Below are 17,808 nucleotides of genomic sequence, written 5' to 3' on the forward strand. Positions count from 1 at the left end.
TAGAGAAACCATTGGCCATTTTCTAAAAAATAAAATACAAATTATATACTTTTTAACCACAAATGCTCGTCTTGCACTGCTCTGTGATGCGGCACGCATGACGTAATCATGTTGGAAAGATCACGTCATCATCATTCATATAGTGCTTTTTACAATACACATTGTTTCAAAGCAGCTTCACGGTGACAACAGGAAAATTCTTATCGAGCTAAAGTTAGTTTTTTGATTGAATCACTTCTGTTGTAAAAATTGTTAATTATTACTTTAGGGGCCGCTGAAATGACACCTTTCTTACAGAAAACCGAATACCTTTAATGCATTCTTGCCGTTCGTTTACATGTTTAGTCTATAGGTTTGCGTCACGCGTCACGTAGAGGAAGCATCAATCTAGTGTCTACAAAGCAAACGTGCAAAGACTAAGTCAAACAGCCTTTACAAAATAAAACAAAAAAAGGTAAAACAACGATATCAGATGATTTTGAAGTTGGAGTTTTTCGCCCTACCATGGTACTTCCGCCTACGTCACGTGTGATCTTTCCAACATGATCACGTCATGCGTGGAGCATCACAGAGAAGTGCAAGACGAGCATTTGTGGTTAAAAAGTATATAATGTTTATTTTTTTAGAAAATGTCCGATGGTTTCTCTAGATAAGACTCTTATTCCTCGTCTGGGATCATGTAGAGCTCTTTGAAGCTGCACTGAAACTGACATTTGGACCTTCAACCCGTTGAACCCCAGTGAAGTCCACTATATGGAGAAAAATCCTGGAATGATTTCCTTCATTTCTTTTCCACTGAAGAAAGAAAGACATGAACATCTTGGATGACATGGAGGAGAGTAAATTATCAGGAAATTTTAATCCTAAAGTGAACTCATCCTTTAAGGTCCAGCCTTAAATATAACCTTCAGTGGGGCAGGAGCAGAGAGTACAAAAATATACAAATGGGTTAATGCGAATTCAAACGAATGTCATCACAATTTGCCAAAACGTAAAATAGTTACAAACTGTCATGAGGCCGTGCTGTTATATCGCCTACCCCTACAAGAAACCTTGATGGATATATCGGTCCAGTTTTGATAAAGGCCAGAATTTACGTCGGACATCAAGTCACATCCCAGAAACGTACCAAACTCGTATTTAATGAAGACTGGGCAAAATTTTTTGCAAACAGTTGCATTGCTCATGGTTTAAGGATTCTGTGTCAAAATACTGTAGGGTTCATGTGGACACACTGAATTGGATGTCAGCAACAAAAGATATGGTAAATATATTAGTAAGACGAAAGTCGGGTGAATGTGATTTCACCAAGTATGATCGACATTTCAATCAACCAATCAGATTTGAGGGACAAGTTTACAGTTTATGTCAAGTTTAGGCTTACAACCAGGGTCAGGTGTTATTCACCTATCATTCCCTCTGATTTTTGGGATGAGTTATGGGTAGGGTTAGGTGGACTACATTTTCAGACAAGAATGTTGCTCCAGGAATATGTCTTAGTTGGCAAAATCACAGAGACTCAAAAGTCAACAGTAGTCGGAGAGGTGGTGGAAGGACATGCTGTGAACAGTCTACAGGTGTCTGAAGTGCTTCTGCTCTTGTTTTGGTAGTAGACCAGAAGAGGAGTGTGTGTATGTGGCATTTTTTAGGCCTTCGCTGAGGGGTCTAAGGAAAGTGTGTGTGTGTGTAGAAGGGAGGGAGTTGGATGTGATAAATCTCCTACAGGAACAAGCATGTAAGAAGCTGCCATGTTTTATGAAACGCAGTCATAAGCAACACTAAGTGAAATGCATTAAAGTGGCTTGAGTTTGCCACTGCAGCCATTAATAAGCAGAAATACACGCATGGCTAATTTATTAACGCTCCATGTCTGACATTCATTATGAGCCTCAGCGCTCTCTCTGGGCATATAAAAAGAGAGAGAGATTAAAAAATGAAAGCAAGCATTTGGAATGGAGAGATTTGGCAGAGGGACATGCAAGGGTGTCAGCGATCTTGTCTGATTCACGCACGGTTATGGTGGAGCTTAAATCAATGCGAGATCCCCGAAAAGACAAATTGGACGGTGGCCAAATTACAGATAGCGTGCTCTTAAAAATGTGGAAGTTTTTAGGTGCTTAAACATAAATTAGCACTGATGGGTGGGAAAGGGAGAGGGAAAGCTGGGGCGAAATTAGCTGACAGAACAAAAGTTGAAAAGTGTAACAGATCAGGGGTCAGAGAGCACACGGTTTGCTTGACTGATTGTCAGTCTCATTATTACGGTTTCATTTGGGAAGATGGAATTGGAAACTCCCAGAACCCATTTGATGTTTAAAGTGGAGTTATGAAAGGTGCTTAAGTTAGGGTAAATGCCTCATGATTTATTGAAGAAAAAAAATCTTTTATTTTTTATTTCCCATCGCAGTATGCATCTCCGAGCTGAAAACGTGTTAATATCAATCAGTGGAAACCTTTTTTCGAGGGCTTTCCTCTTTCCAACCACTGAAGCAGATCTGTTCAAAGCTAAACGAATAGCCTGACTAAACTGCTGACAGCTGAACAGATAGTATCATGTCACAGGCCACACACCTACACACACACACACACACACACACACACACACACACACACACACACACACACACACACACAGCTTTACGACACGAAACAGTCACTATGTCAACTCTAAACCTTGGTTGAGGGGAATATTTTCGCTCACACAAGCATGCGTTTTGTAATATGCAAACACACCCAGTTTAACAGTGTTTGCCATAACAGTAAACCACAACCTCAAAAAACATTTTTTAAACAGGGTTTTATGTCACTGTTTCTGACTAATGGAGAAACACTTGGGTTACACCTTATTTGGAAACACTTTATTATACAGTGTCATTGTTACAAATTTTACATGTAGTTACTGTAGTAATAACAGTAAATTATGAATAATTACATGCAACTAACCCAAAGCCAAACCAAACCCAAATCTTACCCCTACAGTAAGTACATGTAGTTACTTAATATTCCTCATAACTTAAATGTTTCATTACACTGTAACAATGACACCTTCAATTAAAGTGTAACCCTTTATTTTAAGTTGTCCTTGTTACAGTGTGGAATATTAAGAAACTACCTGTTCCTATTACTATAGGGTTATTAGGTTTGTTGTAGGGTTAGTTGCATGTAATTATGCATAATTTATAGTTATTACAATCATTCCGGTTCATTCAGTGTCAAATCAACCAAATTTCGGAAATGTCTGGGACGCTCACATTTTTGATTTTTTTAATATTTGTTAATATAACATTTTCTTCAGACATTGCTCTTTAAATGTAATAAGTATGTGTGCAAAGTGAACCACATTTGGTTTTCAATCACTGAAAATGGCTAAAATTCAACAATTTGAGCATGGATCTGCTTTGAGATCCTCATATCTATGGGACTGAACTATATAGGGCCTTGAAATGAAGATTTCAAAAGGAAAGTGTATTAAGAATGAGAATCTAGAAGGATATTAAGATATCTTGAATATTTTTAGAGTTACAGGCATGCAAACTTTGGAAAAGGAGTATTTATGACACTCAGACAGGAATGTTCAGCTGAGTTGATAGAAAAACACAAGATACATTTCTATTTTCAACATTATTTGTTCTTCAGATAGTCCTCTTTAAAAGAAAAAAGTATCAGCTGTGTGTGAAGTGACCCACATTTGGTTTTTGACCACTGAAAATGTGCACAATTTACTCATGGAGCCACATTAAGATCTCCATATCTCTGGGATTGAAACATTGAGGGCCTTTAAAATGAAGACACTAAAAGCAAAGTTTGTTAAGAACCAGAATCTAAAAGGATATTAAGATATCTTTAATTCTTCTTGAGTTACAGGCATGCAAACTTCAGGCAAAAAAACACAAGAAGTGCCAAGTTTGAGCTGTCACTGTTGGCATATAATGAAACAAAGATTGATAAAGTCCACAGATTTTACTGATAGATCTACCAATCTATGTGTGAAAATAAAATAATGATGCTGCCGTCTTTATAAAGTTATTTTTACACCCCTCTAATTTGCTCAGGTGAAAATGGTCATTTTGACCCCCTCTACAAAATAGTGGATAATGTTTTGTCTTTCTACAGAAAAAATATGAACAAAATCCAAAATTTGACACGGAATGACCCTATAGTAATTAGATGTAACGTGTAACAAGGACAGTGTTAAATAAAGTGTTACCAAAACTTTTTTTAAAAATGTTTCTTTATTGAACAGAAATGAAAATATAAACTGCACATGCTTTCCTAAATAATGAAAAAGGCAAGACTCATAATTGAACAAAACTGATGAAAAAAACTGTCACTACGCTTGTATAGTTACTTTCTGTCTACTTTTTGTATAGCAAAAATAGATAATACAGCATTTCAATGCTGTTAAAATGTAAAGCTAATAATGGTTATTCTTACCATAAAGACTTTGCCTCCAAAAAGTACCAACAATTATTTCAAGCAAAATGCAGGATAAAAAAAGAAACTGCACAATTGGTTCTTCTTGTATCATCAACACAGCAAGTTTAAAAGTGCAGAACCATTGTTGTTAATTAACAGAATGTCACAAATACTTCCTCAAGACTAGAGCATTGTATTTACCTTGGAAAATATCTCTTTAAGTCAAACCCAAAGGGCCGAGGTTATAAGTACACCAGGCATTTTTCAAAACCACTGCAAACACTCCCAATCTTCATGTCCAACAAACTGGATTCACTATTACATGTAAAACAACAACAGCTCATACTCTAGAACAATCCCATAACCCCATTGTGCTGAAGCATAATACATCCAAGCTCCAGTCAGATGGGTTATCACTGCACAGCTCAGGGTTACAATCAGGTAATGCATTATAAATCTGCTACATCAAATCCTATTGAATTTTTTAAGGTTCCAAAGTGGCAGAGAGCAGCTCTGAAGCAGTGAAGAACATGCATAAAAGCCCTTTATAAAACACCAGTGTGTGAACTTTAAAGCTGAGTTGATATGCCAGCCTCATAAATTTGGACCACATGACATTTCTAAGCGAAGGGAATTTTTTTTCCCCATCCGTTCTTTGTACTCACTTGGCAAGCGTGCTATAGATATTGCTGAACCCAACGAGAGCGAATATGAGAAAGAGGCTTTAATGACTTGAGCCTCTGCTTTCAACAATCTTTTCAAAAATAAAAATAATATGGTTGAGTGTTTTACAACCAACTACTGGGAATATGTAAGAAAATGAAAGAGAGAAACACATCTCTACAGTAAACTTTAACTGTGTTACTCTACTATAATCTGAGGCAGGGAACGACTGGCCATAGGGAGCACCTGAAATCCAATTTAGGTATATAATAAATAAATAAATAAAAATCAGTATTTTAAGCCACAGTATAGGTGCTAGTGTATAGGCAACATCATCTACATTCACTAGGGAGCAGGTATGTTAAGCAGCTCTAGGGCTGTTAAACGATTAATCACGATTAATCGCATACAAAATAAAAGTTTGAATTTGCATAACATGTGTGAGTACTGTGTGTAATTATTATGTATATATACACACAAATTAATGTATATATTTAAGAGAAATATGTCATTTATGTACAAAATATTTTTATTTATATATAATTTAAATTATATAAAAATATAAATAAATACATATACTTGTAAATATTTTTAAAATATATACATGAATGTGTTTGTATTTATATGTACATAATAATAATAATAATACACAGTACACTCACTTATATTAGGCAAACTCAAACTTTTATTTTGTATGCGATTAATCGTGATTAATCGTTTGACAGCCCTAAGCAGCTCAGTGTTACTGAATGGCTAACTAAAAATATAAAGCCAACTACAAATTATATTTTGCAAAACAGTGTAGCTTTTTCAGGAATCAACTACCTTTTAAGTTATGAACAGCTTACTGTATATCTAATTTTAAAGTAGCATCCCCAAAATGTCTATGCTAATACTTCCCCCCTCACTTGCTGGAAATCAGACATGCCGGGGGATGGGTGTTCAGTGCAGGTCAAACTAATCAAGTCAAAAAATAAATCAATGTGCTCATCTGATGCATAATTTGCTGAAAATGTATGTTTGATTGTGTAGGATTTCAACAGATCTCTGTGATTACATTGCAGTTTGTATTCTTGACCAGATTAAAATGAAAAGATATTTATTGTTAAATATTCGGTGTTCCGCTTTATTTTACAGTGTCCTTGTTACACATGTAGTTACTATAGTAATAACTGAGTATGGTAACCTATACTCAAAATTTGTCCTCTGCATTTAACCCTTCCAAGTTAGTGCACACACATCAGGAGCAGAGAGAAGTGAACACACACACACACACACACACACACACACACACACACACACACACACACACACACACACACACACACACACACACACACACACACACACACACACACACACACACACACACACACACACACACACACACACACACACACACACACACACACACACACACACTCTCATAAGCAAAGCTGCTGCTCATCAGCAAGTCACATCAAACTCATTTTCTTCAGCACATCTCATTTCATGTCATGCTCCAGGACCAAACACTGGCAGCAGAGTGAGGTGGTAAAAAATGACTGAAAAAAGAGAGAGCGACAAGAAAACAGACAACAGACCCCTGCAGTGTGTTTAAACTTGGCTAAATTACAAATACAAATACACTCAGATCACATTCAGACTTCTCTAAGGATTTGATAAAACAAGAAGCAAAAGTAACTTTTTTCTCCCACAAATCCAACTGAAATCAGTTTTGTTATATAAAAGGAATATATATATATATAAAATGCATAAAATGCAATTTTTACAAACCCAATCACTATGCAGTGCTGTAGTGTCTTCAAATCATTATTCACTCACACGTGTCATTCACTATGTATTGAATGGTGAAATGAATAAACAGATGAGTATTATTGGACACAGTATATGCAGGTGTCTCAGACCCAGACTTTAAATCTTAAACTATGAAAATCCAGCTTAATAAAACATAATGCTTTAAAACTATTATGCCCTTAAATATGCAAAAGGAAATTTAATATTTATTGTGTGAAAATGTTTTTTCCACAAACATTTTTTGCACGAATTACAACTTTCCTACAGTTGTGCCATCTTTTCCACCACAACAAACAATTCTGTCCCTAATAAAATGTTTGTTTTCCTATACTGGTTGACCATGAAGGAAACAGTAAAGAGCTTGAGAGTAATTCTGTATAAAGAAAACATCAATTGTGCAGCTGTAATTTAATCAAATTATGCAAATATGTTAAAACTGTGTTGATGTAGGATGCATCAAATATTGGTTATAAAAATAGCCACAGCACAAAATGTTTATCCCAATCACATCATTTCATCACTCCAGAATGACAGCTACTCTCTTCTCTTGGCTTTGTGTTAGTCATTACAGCAACCAATATATACGCTCAAAGTGTAGCTACATAACACTTTCAAAGTGAAATGTCCAGTAAGTGATGCTAAAAGTGTGTTTAGTTTTATCTGAAACAGATGAAAGTGAATCTGGCCAAGTTTTAGTATGCTGGTTGTGGTACTGTATGTTTCACAGAGGTTCAGGAATTAAATGTCTGGTGAGAACCCTACTCTAAACCTAACCGATAGTGTTACCAAAGCAAATGTGAGATAAAAATGTACGTAATGAGGCAACCATACCATTTTATCTTGCTTCTTTGAACTCTTTTATTTTGACCCGAGTCAAAATGCATTGCTGTACCAGGTGAGCTACAGTGCAAGTTTACGATTTCAAAAAAGCCATACATATGCATGGGCCAGTTGCATAAACACAGCCATTATGTTAAGACTCTGTCTTAAGAACTACTATGACCAACTAGCAGTTAGTTAGGGGTAATTAGTCTTAATTTTCAGTATCAAATAGGCCAATCTACATTTTTATGTAACTGATTTAAAAACGTTATTAACATATTAAGAATATTTGCTTACTAACTTGTAAGACTAGTTACTATAATGGAGCGGATTATATGAAGCAAATGTCAAAACTAAAAATTACAAATGCATGCACTATGGAAAATGTGTTTTGAGGTCATGACATAGTTTTGTGCAAGGAATCATGTGAAAATAAGTTGTTATTAAAAGATAATCTGCCCGGTAAAAATAATAATGTGAAAAGGAATAAAAGTTGTAGGTGTTTTATTGCTTCTACTGCCTGATATCACTTACGGGGTTAGTTCAGCCAAAAATGAAATTCTGTCATTAATTACTCTCCCTCATGTCATTTCACACCTATAAGACCTTCATTCATCTTCAGAACACAAATTAAGATATTTTTTTGATGAAATCTGAAATTGTCATATACTGTACCTCTCAGATTTCATCAAAAATATCTTAATTTGTGTTCTGAAGATGAACGAAGGTGTGGAACGACATGAGGGGGATTAATTAATGACAGAAATGTCATTTTTTGGTGAACTAACCCTTTAAAGATTGACTTACAGATTCATTCTGATCAGATTTAAACAAGAAACTGGAATTAGGTGCAGTGTCACAAAACCAACAATTTTTTTTTTTTTTTAAGTTTCACATTTCTAAGCAGATCAACTTTTTTTTCAAAATGAATTGCAAATCCTGCCTTTTTGGCAGTTTCACAGCTGAGAATCGCTATTGATTTTTATTTTCTGACTCTCTCTAAATCTTTAGAGGATTTTTTCACATTAAGTCCCAGGCAGTAGATTCAAATGCACCCAAAATATAATTAACCTCAGGGCCCATTTGGGCTCTTAGCGTGACTACGAATTCAATTAATAGTCAGATAATCGGCTGATGTTAAGAACATTAACTATGATTTCTGCAAGTGTCTGCTGCCAAAACCTAGTGATAGATCCAAGTGAGAATGCAGCGGAATGATTTAAAACACACAGGAATTCATGTCAAAGAGAAAAAGAAGGAGACCGAGGGAAGGGGGAGGGCGCTAGTGTAGTGGAAGTAGTTGTAGCAGTTCATCATCAGTGTCTAGAGGAGGAAAGCAAAGGAGGAACACGGCGTAACCGAAAGACAAAGAGGCGTAAACAGCTGGCACGCTGCTGCAGCGTCGCAATGCCAACCAAAGGAAACTTGCCTGCCAACATCCAAAATCAGGGCTATAGAAAGACAACACCAGAGGAGAGCCAAAGGTTTGTGGGATCCTGGCGTAGTCAATAGGGCGATGGGGCCAATCCTCAGGGACAACCTGCTAATTACAAAGTCAGACAAAGGGCAGGTGACCAACTCCTCCTGCTCTTCCACCAATTATTGTCCTTCTGTCACTACCTTTTCTTGCTGAATTTGTCCCGCTTGCTCTTGTTCCTCATGCACTCTGGACGATTCCTCAACGTTCTTGTCATTATTCATGTTTTCTTTAGTAAACAGCTTCTGGCACAGTTGTGTCATCATTTGGGCTCTGCTCGCTGAACCGGTTTGGTGCAGTGGCAGACGCGGAGGCCCGTCCTCAGGCAGATGCACTGCGACTGGAGAGATGAATGAAAACCGCTTGGATTAATGAAGCGATTTCAGAACAGTTGAAGTTACTGACAGCTCACCTAAACTTCTCATACTGCCTCCTTTACCATGAGTAATAGTCTCACACAGTCGCTGATACTTAGATGACTGCAGTAACCACACACACAGCAAACAGCTTCTCAAATGAGATAAAAATGTAAGGTGGGACTTGATTTAGTCCATTGGGAATTGATTGGACAATTGTCGATTTCTAAATGCTAGGATCTCATGCGAGTGACAGGCTGCTGGAGGAGAGGAACGACTGCACAGCCCTCGTGCCGGTGCACACGTCATCAGGGATGTTGTTGAGAGGGCAAGTTAATGTTCTTGATTAAATATTTTTAGTAAAAGTTGATGTGTTGTGCTTTGATTAAAGATAGCAACATGCTAATGTCAAATGCTATTGAAATCAGTTGAGTCTGATGTGTGGAATGATATTGGCGTGTTGAGTTACTGCCTAGAGTAAGTTTAGTCATTGTGACATTCTCTGACAGTCCCTTAGAAGGCAGCTGCCTATGAGACAGCTCATTATACTCCGAAACAGAGTACAGCACTACAACAGTGGCTATTATGGAACCGAAAGAGCTCTATATATTAAATATGGCACAGTGCATATGTGCGTGTTTGTGGGTGGGTGTGATCACTCCTGTCTGTATCTTCTCCACTGTCTGTTTACTGCAATGCAGGAGTTGCTGTTTGACTGTATTCGGTGGAAGGCGCACCAGGGATTTTCACAGAGACCTTTGTGTCAGTTCCTACTGGTGTGTGAGAAACATCATTGCTTGTTTTCTCCACTGTTATTTACAGGCTCTGTTCATTGATAAATGACTTCAGAGAGGCTTGAACAGAAGTGACAGCACTGAAACGCTAATTTGTCCTCATTCCTTGCCTTTCTATCTCTCCCTTCCTGTTTGTCACTCTCTCTTGTTTTATCTTTCTCACTCAAAGTGTCACTGACTCCACTCTATATATTCTTTAGAGCAGTAGTGCAGTCACAAAATTCCCAATTCTGGCACTTTCAAAAATTTCAAATCTAATATTTCCTGACTTCAGGGAAGAAAAAAAAAAAAAAAAAAATGCAAAACTTGCCATCAAATGTGATGATGACCCAATGGTGAGTGGTTGCATAGTGTTGCTATGCAGTTGTTCTGGGGTGCATTTCCCAAAAGCTGACCTTATTGCATATGCATTTGTAGGAGTTTCCCTTTCAGGTGGGAAATTTATGGGAGGAGAGTATTTAAATAAATTATGCAAGGTGATTTACTATGGTTTGCACTAGTCAATTTACTGTTATTTGCACCATTTATTTAAGATTTGCGAAGCTCCCCCTACAGGTTCCTTCAGTGAATCACACTGTCGTAAATACTCCAAGCGCAGCTCTGGACTACAACGCTCACTAGAGCAGTAGTTTTGCAAATACAGTACAAGAAAGAGGAGGTGGGTAATTTGCAAATACATAGTACACTCAATGGAGGTGGGTAATTTTCAAAATTGTCTTATAAAGTAATAATATATACATTGTTTTTGAATTACCGTAAAGCATTTTGTCACTTTCGCATGAACGTGAACATGAGGCGAGATTGTGTCGGGTCGATGCGGCTCAACTTGCAAGTGCTGTATTCTGGCGTAGACGTGCCAGATGTCAATTAACATCGTAAGGACTTAGAAAACTTTTTATGAAGGTAAAAAAAGTTACTTAGTTCTGCTTTAATGCCCCAAAAAAGCATGTCTTAAACCAGACGCTAATTTGCGCTTCTCTTGGTAGATTGGGTTCATTATGGAAATGATCCGACTGCGTCTGTGTTCTTTCATTTGCTCGTCGTCAGTAGATCATGCGCTGAACTTTCCACTCCCATTGGTGCTTTTTTTGGAATTGTGCTCTCAAGCTAATTTGCCATGTTTAGTAAATCTTTTTTTCTGAAACTATAGTTCCAATGTACATTCGCAAACAGCATTGCAAACTTGTGTGGTTGGAACTACTGCAATATAACCTGATTATTAATTTGATCTCGAACCAATTAATTAGCAGAAGTTACTACTCCACTGTGGCAAGCAGGGCGGGGCTGAGAGCCGTGGGAATGGAGCGAGGCCGGTGGCGTGAACGTTAATGCATGCCACACACAGGTCTGGAATCCCAAGGAGGAGCTTTGGAATGATAAAAGGAGGAGTGACAACAGTGAAGGACGCAAGGATGTTGCTAGGTGGATACTAAGGTGTTCTGTGTGGTTGTTTGGTGTTTGCATTACAGTACCTAGTTATGGATACTTCTATATGGTTTTTACATCTGTTATCTGGGCTTGATATTAACTTTTTTGCTCACCAGCCACTGTGGCTAGTGGTTTTCCAAAATTACTTGCCATGCAGCATTTTCACTGGTCACAATTTTGACTTCAATACCATGGAGAAAAACTGCCATATAGATATTTTTAATATTACCCCCTAATTTGGCAGCCGGTATATTAGGCTGCTGTCACTTTAAGATATGACGCACAGATCCATTATACTGTTACACTTGCAGTTTATATTCACTTCAAACATAACTGTGCTTACGTGAAAACTCGCCAAGACCGGCATTTTGACATTATTTTGTGTGTATTTGACTGTTTAAGTGCAATAAGCAGCAAAAAAGTACTCAATTTAGTCCCGAGAGGCAGCTTTATGTGCGCACACTTTGGGGTTGAGCACAAAATCTGCAGGTATGAGTAAAATAATGCCGAAATTCAAACCCTGTAACACCAACAATATTCATCTTGAGCAAATGAAAGGAGCGAGTAAGGGGAGGCGGGTTTGTGTGTCGACTCGCTGTCGGAGAGAAGAGGAAAAAGAAAGAGCAGCTGGTATCTATTCTGTGGAAAATGAGTATTTCAGAGCGTTTCAGATATTTCAGTATCAATATGTATCGAAAAATCCATATTTTTGACAACACTATACATTGCACTTAGTTTATTATTTCAGATGCCTTTTTAAAGACTACAACTGAAAAATATATTATACATAAAATTCAACCCACCAAAGTGGCTAGTGGGAGTAAGTGCGTTACACGTCACTGCTGAAATCTACCCGCATCTGGTGGGTGTTAATGTCAAGCCCTGTCTGTTATCATCCACCAAATTAAATAAGTCTGATCTCTTATAAAAGTAACACAACTCACGTCAAAAAGCCACATGATTTGAGTTTTCATTGATGTCTGCAGCAGAAATGCTGTCGGAGGAGTTACATGCCAAATTTTAATACTCAAGTTTAGCAGTTAAGAACAAATCCCTAACTCTTAGTATGAATGACAGTAATAATAGTCATGCTTGCCTCAGCAAGCACCACTAATAAAAAGAATGTAATAAATTCAGAGACATTAAGTGTGTTGAACAGGAGAGCATGCTGTGGTGCAGTACTGCGTGTCAGTGTTAGGGTGGGGACTCAGGACTGCTGCTGGAATGGTGAGAGATGTTAGTTGTGGTGATGCTGAAGACAATGCGATGACTCTATAGAGGAAATGCTTTGGAGGTAGAAGGTGCATGAGCAGGTACCACGATAAGGTCTTATATTGTGCATTTAAGACTAAAAGGAAATGTGCAACAAGGGATAAATTTACCTCATCCACTTAAAGCTCAAAGTACACGTTAGTTTTTATGTGTACGCTAGAACAGTGCGCTTGACTTACATTTCATCACGAGCATAATACATGTACACAATCCGCATGTAAGCTGTATGCTCAGTTTGTAAATGCACCTTAAATGTTTTTTGCACAAATTAGTTTGTCTAAAAGGTGGTGAAACTGGCCATCCGCCTCAAAAATGAAGTCAATTTTGGATTTAAATCTGCATGTGCTTTTGTTCTATTAGCTGCAACATTTAATAGGACATCGTCAATGGCTTGATTTCTATTTCTGCTGTGAAAATTTAATGAATTCGATTTCTAAAATTAAAATGAGATGATGAAATTTGTGGGGAAAACGTATAAACTGAACCTAAACCTAACCATAAAGTTCTACTCCATACCCAAACCCAAAACCTAACCAAGATAGCAACAGAGAAAGAAAGTGTGAAAGCCTGTTTACACCAAGATGAAAATTTGGTTTTCACACCAAATTTTCATCTTGGTGTAAACAGGCTTTCACACTTTCAAATTCTGTACAAAATACATTTTCATTTGAATGAATGGCTATTAATGCATCTGTTCAGCCTGACATGAACATGTGCATGCTTTCAATGCAGTGGATTTTTTATTTTATTTTTTATCTCTTTTCTTTCGCAATTGAATAAAACTGGAGAACTGATAAGATTTGCTCTTTTGGTTGCATGCCCAGAGCCGCTGTTACATAAAACCATTACTTGGTGGCGCTCAAGAATGACTATTTTGCTAACTGACAGTGTATATCAGAGGAAGAATCCGGAACAGGCTCTTGTTTTTGGTGTTGTTTGATACAAACCATAATGAACACAAAAATCTAAATGGCTGTTTAAAAAAACAACCTTCTTTCTTCTTTGTGTCCCAAAGTAACCAGGGTAATTCTGCTTTTCTAACAGCGCCACCTATGGTCAGAGAGTGAATCAGCATTTCCATTCAGCCCATTTGCCTTTTTTATGCATTGTTCTGAACAGACAAATCGAATGCGAAAATCGGACCGAATTACCATGTCAAACATTGATGGTTCCAGCAGGCCTTAAAATTCATATGGTTTCATACATGATTTGAGCCTATATTTATCTTTAAAGTTGCATTTGGATGTAGCGGGAGGTGCCAAAAGCTTGGATCAAGCCAAACCTCAATGGTTTTTCCGCTCTACTAGAGGGGTGTATGTTGGTGTTCAGTGGTAGTCACTGAAGTCGAGCGTCGAAGGCATTAACATTCCGGTGTGCAGGAGAGCCTCTGAAGGTCTGGTATCAGTCAAGCTGCCCTTTTCAAGCCTGAATGACCGGGCAGTGGCAGAGGAGGCCCCAGGAGAGAGCGGGAGGGACACCCACACACTTTCCTGCGACAGCCCGCAGAAGAGGACGAGTCAATTTAACAGCAATCATCCCCCTTGATCATAGCCCGTCTGTAACCTGCCATCTCCACAATGATTTTATCATCTTCTCTCCCTCACACGCTATCTCTGCCGTCTCTATTTTGCTTTGAAAGTCCACCCTCTTCACTGCAATATCAGTGGAACAGAGATGCCTTTTATAGTTTTGCTGTTTCATGAATTGTTTTATAATAGTTTTACGGTTTAAATTTAGCTCTAAACTCTACAATAGCCTGTTTAATGTGACAACTTACCCCAGTACTATACTAGGTATTAAACTCCTGTTTTTTCCCAGTCAATAAAATGTAAATGTTCAATGATTTTTTTGAAAGCCAAGACTTTAAGGGATGTGCATATGCAGAAATATTCACAGATTAAACAAACTAATTGGAGTAAAAGTGTGACAACTTGCCCCAGTCTCCCCTATTTCTATAGGCTCACACAGAGGGGATATTTTGGTCCCCCATGAAAGTTTGGTAAACTCAGCTGGCCCCCCTGGCCCATATCCTGTAGGTCTGTGGCAGTGTGAGGAGCGAGAGCTAAATCATAGGCTGACAGGGACCTTTCCTTTAATAGATGCCCCCTGTGTAACCAGCCCAGAAAAGGGAAGAGAACAGCAGCCATTGCTACGCACATAGATAAAACCATTTGCTTGTATCTATGGACAGGTATGCATACCTGTGTACACACACACACACACACTCCTAAAATTGGGAACTGGGGTTAGTTGTCCCTTATTACTCTAGTAAATATTTCTGAGGTTATAGGTTCATTTTTGAAAGCCAATCGCTGTATAGACACACACCTAAACGTCTCTATATATTTCAATTGAGAGAACTCTCAGAATAGTTTTAGCATGTTATTGAATATGGCAATGTTAATGTATTTGGTCTTGATCTACTAAGTATGGATTTTCTACTGCTATCAGAAACACAGACAAGCTGCTGTGAGCATGTAAGATATGCTGCTGCTGCATAAACAGACATATATAAATCTATAGCAGGTGCTCCCCGCCCCCACGCTCGCGATTCCAATAGTCACCTTTATTTATATAGCGCTTTTTACAATGCAGATTGTGTCAAAGCAGCTTTACAGTGATAACTGGTACATAATTTTGGCTGCACAGCAGCTCTACAAGAATAGTGTCAATGCAGGCAGATCAAAGCACTGTTGAATATCAAATGTCATGTCAAAAGTCAAGTGTCCCCAACTAAGCAAGCCAAAGGCAACAGCGGCAAGGAACCCAAACTCCAACAGGTGACATCAGGTGACAAACAAGTGGCAAATACTGTAGGTGTTAAAATGGAGAAAGAAAAAAAAAAACCTTGGGAGAAACCAGGCTTAGTCGGGGGGCCAGTTTTCCTCTGGCGAACAGTGCTTTGTTACGAATCAGGTTGCTATCATAAGTCTGATAGGATTGCAACAATCAAAGTATTTATTTCAATACACTGAGGCATAAATAATACAGGTGAAGCTCACACAGCAAATATAACTCAAAATGGATCATTACAAACTGTTTGTGAAGCTGCATATCAGACCACATAGGTATGGCATGTATTTTGTGGATGTTTGCCTTCAATTCTGAATGAGTTTGATAGCGTGCTCCATGGCTAATGTGGCTAAAGCCTCACACTGTTGGAGATACTCAATAAGAATTAAAGCAGCAAGCAGCGATGAAAAGGCCCTCGCACCCGGGGCCACCGCCACCCGGTGGCCTTAGGAAAACAGTGAACAGTGGGCGACATGCATGTAAACAAGTAAATTCAGTGCCACATTTCGTGATGCCAGCAGGTGGCGATTTGACTATTACTGAATATTTCCATGTGTATGTCTTCAGGCTAGGACTATAATCAAATGTGAAGTTTGGGGCAGATCGGACATTGTATGCCCGAGTTACAACAACTTCCTGTTTCATGGCGAAACATCAGATTTTGTCAAGCCGCCACAGACACACCCTTCAGTAAAAACTCTAGATCTTTGCAATTTAACGTCTCAAAGGCCTTTAGATTAAACTGACCAAATGTGATGTTGATCTGATTAAAGCTCTAGGAGGAGTTTGTTAAAGTACAACGTCTGGAAATGGCAAAAAATACAAAAAAGTCCTGATTTGCTGTTTTCACAGGAAAATTTTGCAGGTACTGGGCTGTTAGATGTGTCTACCAAATTTCATACCTGTGTATGAAAAAACAAAAGCGTGAAGGGCGCTTAATTGAAATTTTGTAGGTGGCACTATTGAGCCATTTTGCCACACCTAATTCCGAAACCCATATCAGACGACAATTTTCACCACTTCTGACGTGTGTGTACAGTTTCATGAGTTTGAGCATGTTTAAATGTGATTTATTTTGGAGAAGAAGAAGAATTGACTGAGCAATTATAAGCAGACCCTCCAGGATTTCGCGATGTTGCGATTTGCAACATCAACGCAAATTCAACTAATCCCCGCAAATTCGGGGCGGTGTTGCAATTTTAACCAATCACCGCAACTTTCCCGCAGGAGCTGACGTCGACAAATTACCTTCCGCCTTACTTCCGTGTTAAGAAAAGCAGCATGTGCTTTTGTTTCACACTTGCCGAGCAAAATAACAGCAATAGATCGCCAAAAGCAGTACCCTGGCATTCTGCATGAAAGCGGGGGGAAATAATTTTGCACTGCATGCAACATTGTGGTAGAACACAAAAGGAAATCATCGATTGACAAGCATTTTGCCACAGCAAAGCATAACATGAGATGTGCAGAAATGCAGGCAGGACGTCAGACGACGAGACAGATCACAATGACACAGGCTGTTGCATCCAGGTCAATTGCAAGCTCTGAAAGAATTAAGGTGAGTTATTTTAAATGTGCATGCATCGTTAATGTTAAAGTTGGTATATATTATCATGTAATTGCGCTGGTGTGCTTTCTCGTTTGCATATCAATAGCCCTCTCCCTGTCTCTCCCCCTCTCTTTGCCAGGGTTACATTACACCGAACAAAGAAACAAAAAGAAAGAAAACAGAAAATTTTGTTCTATTATAAGCAGGACTAAACTAATGGAAATGATAGTCAGTATGTTATAATGGCTATCTCTGTACGTGTTTGATTTATATTTATATTTTATATATATTATATGAGAGAGAGAGAGATAGAGAGATGGATGTAGATACATACATACACCTACAATACCATCCCAGAATGTGGCTGATGTATTGATGTTTTTATTATTTTCTGTTTAGATTTGTTTAGATTGGGTAGCCACATGTACAGCTGTAAATATT

Source organism: Chanodichthys erythropterus, chromosome 20 (assembly GCF_024489055.1).
Source record: "Chanodichthys erythropterus isolate Z2021 chromosome 20, ASM2448905v1, whole genome shotgun sequence".
NCBI lineage: Eukaryota > Metazoa > Chordata > Actinopteri > Cypriniformes > Xenocyprididae > Chanodichthys > Chanodichthys erythropterus.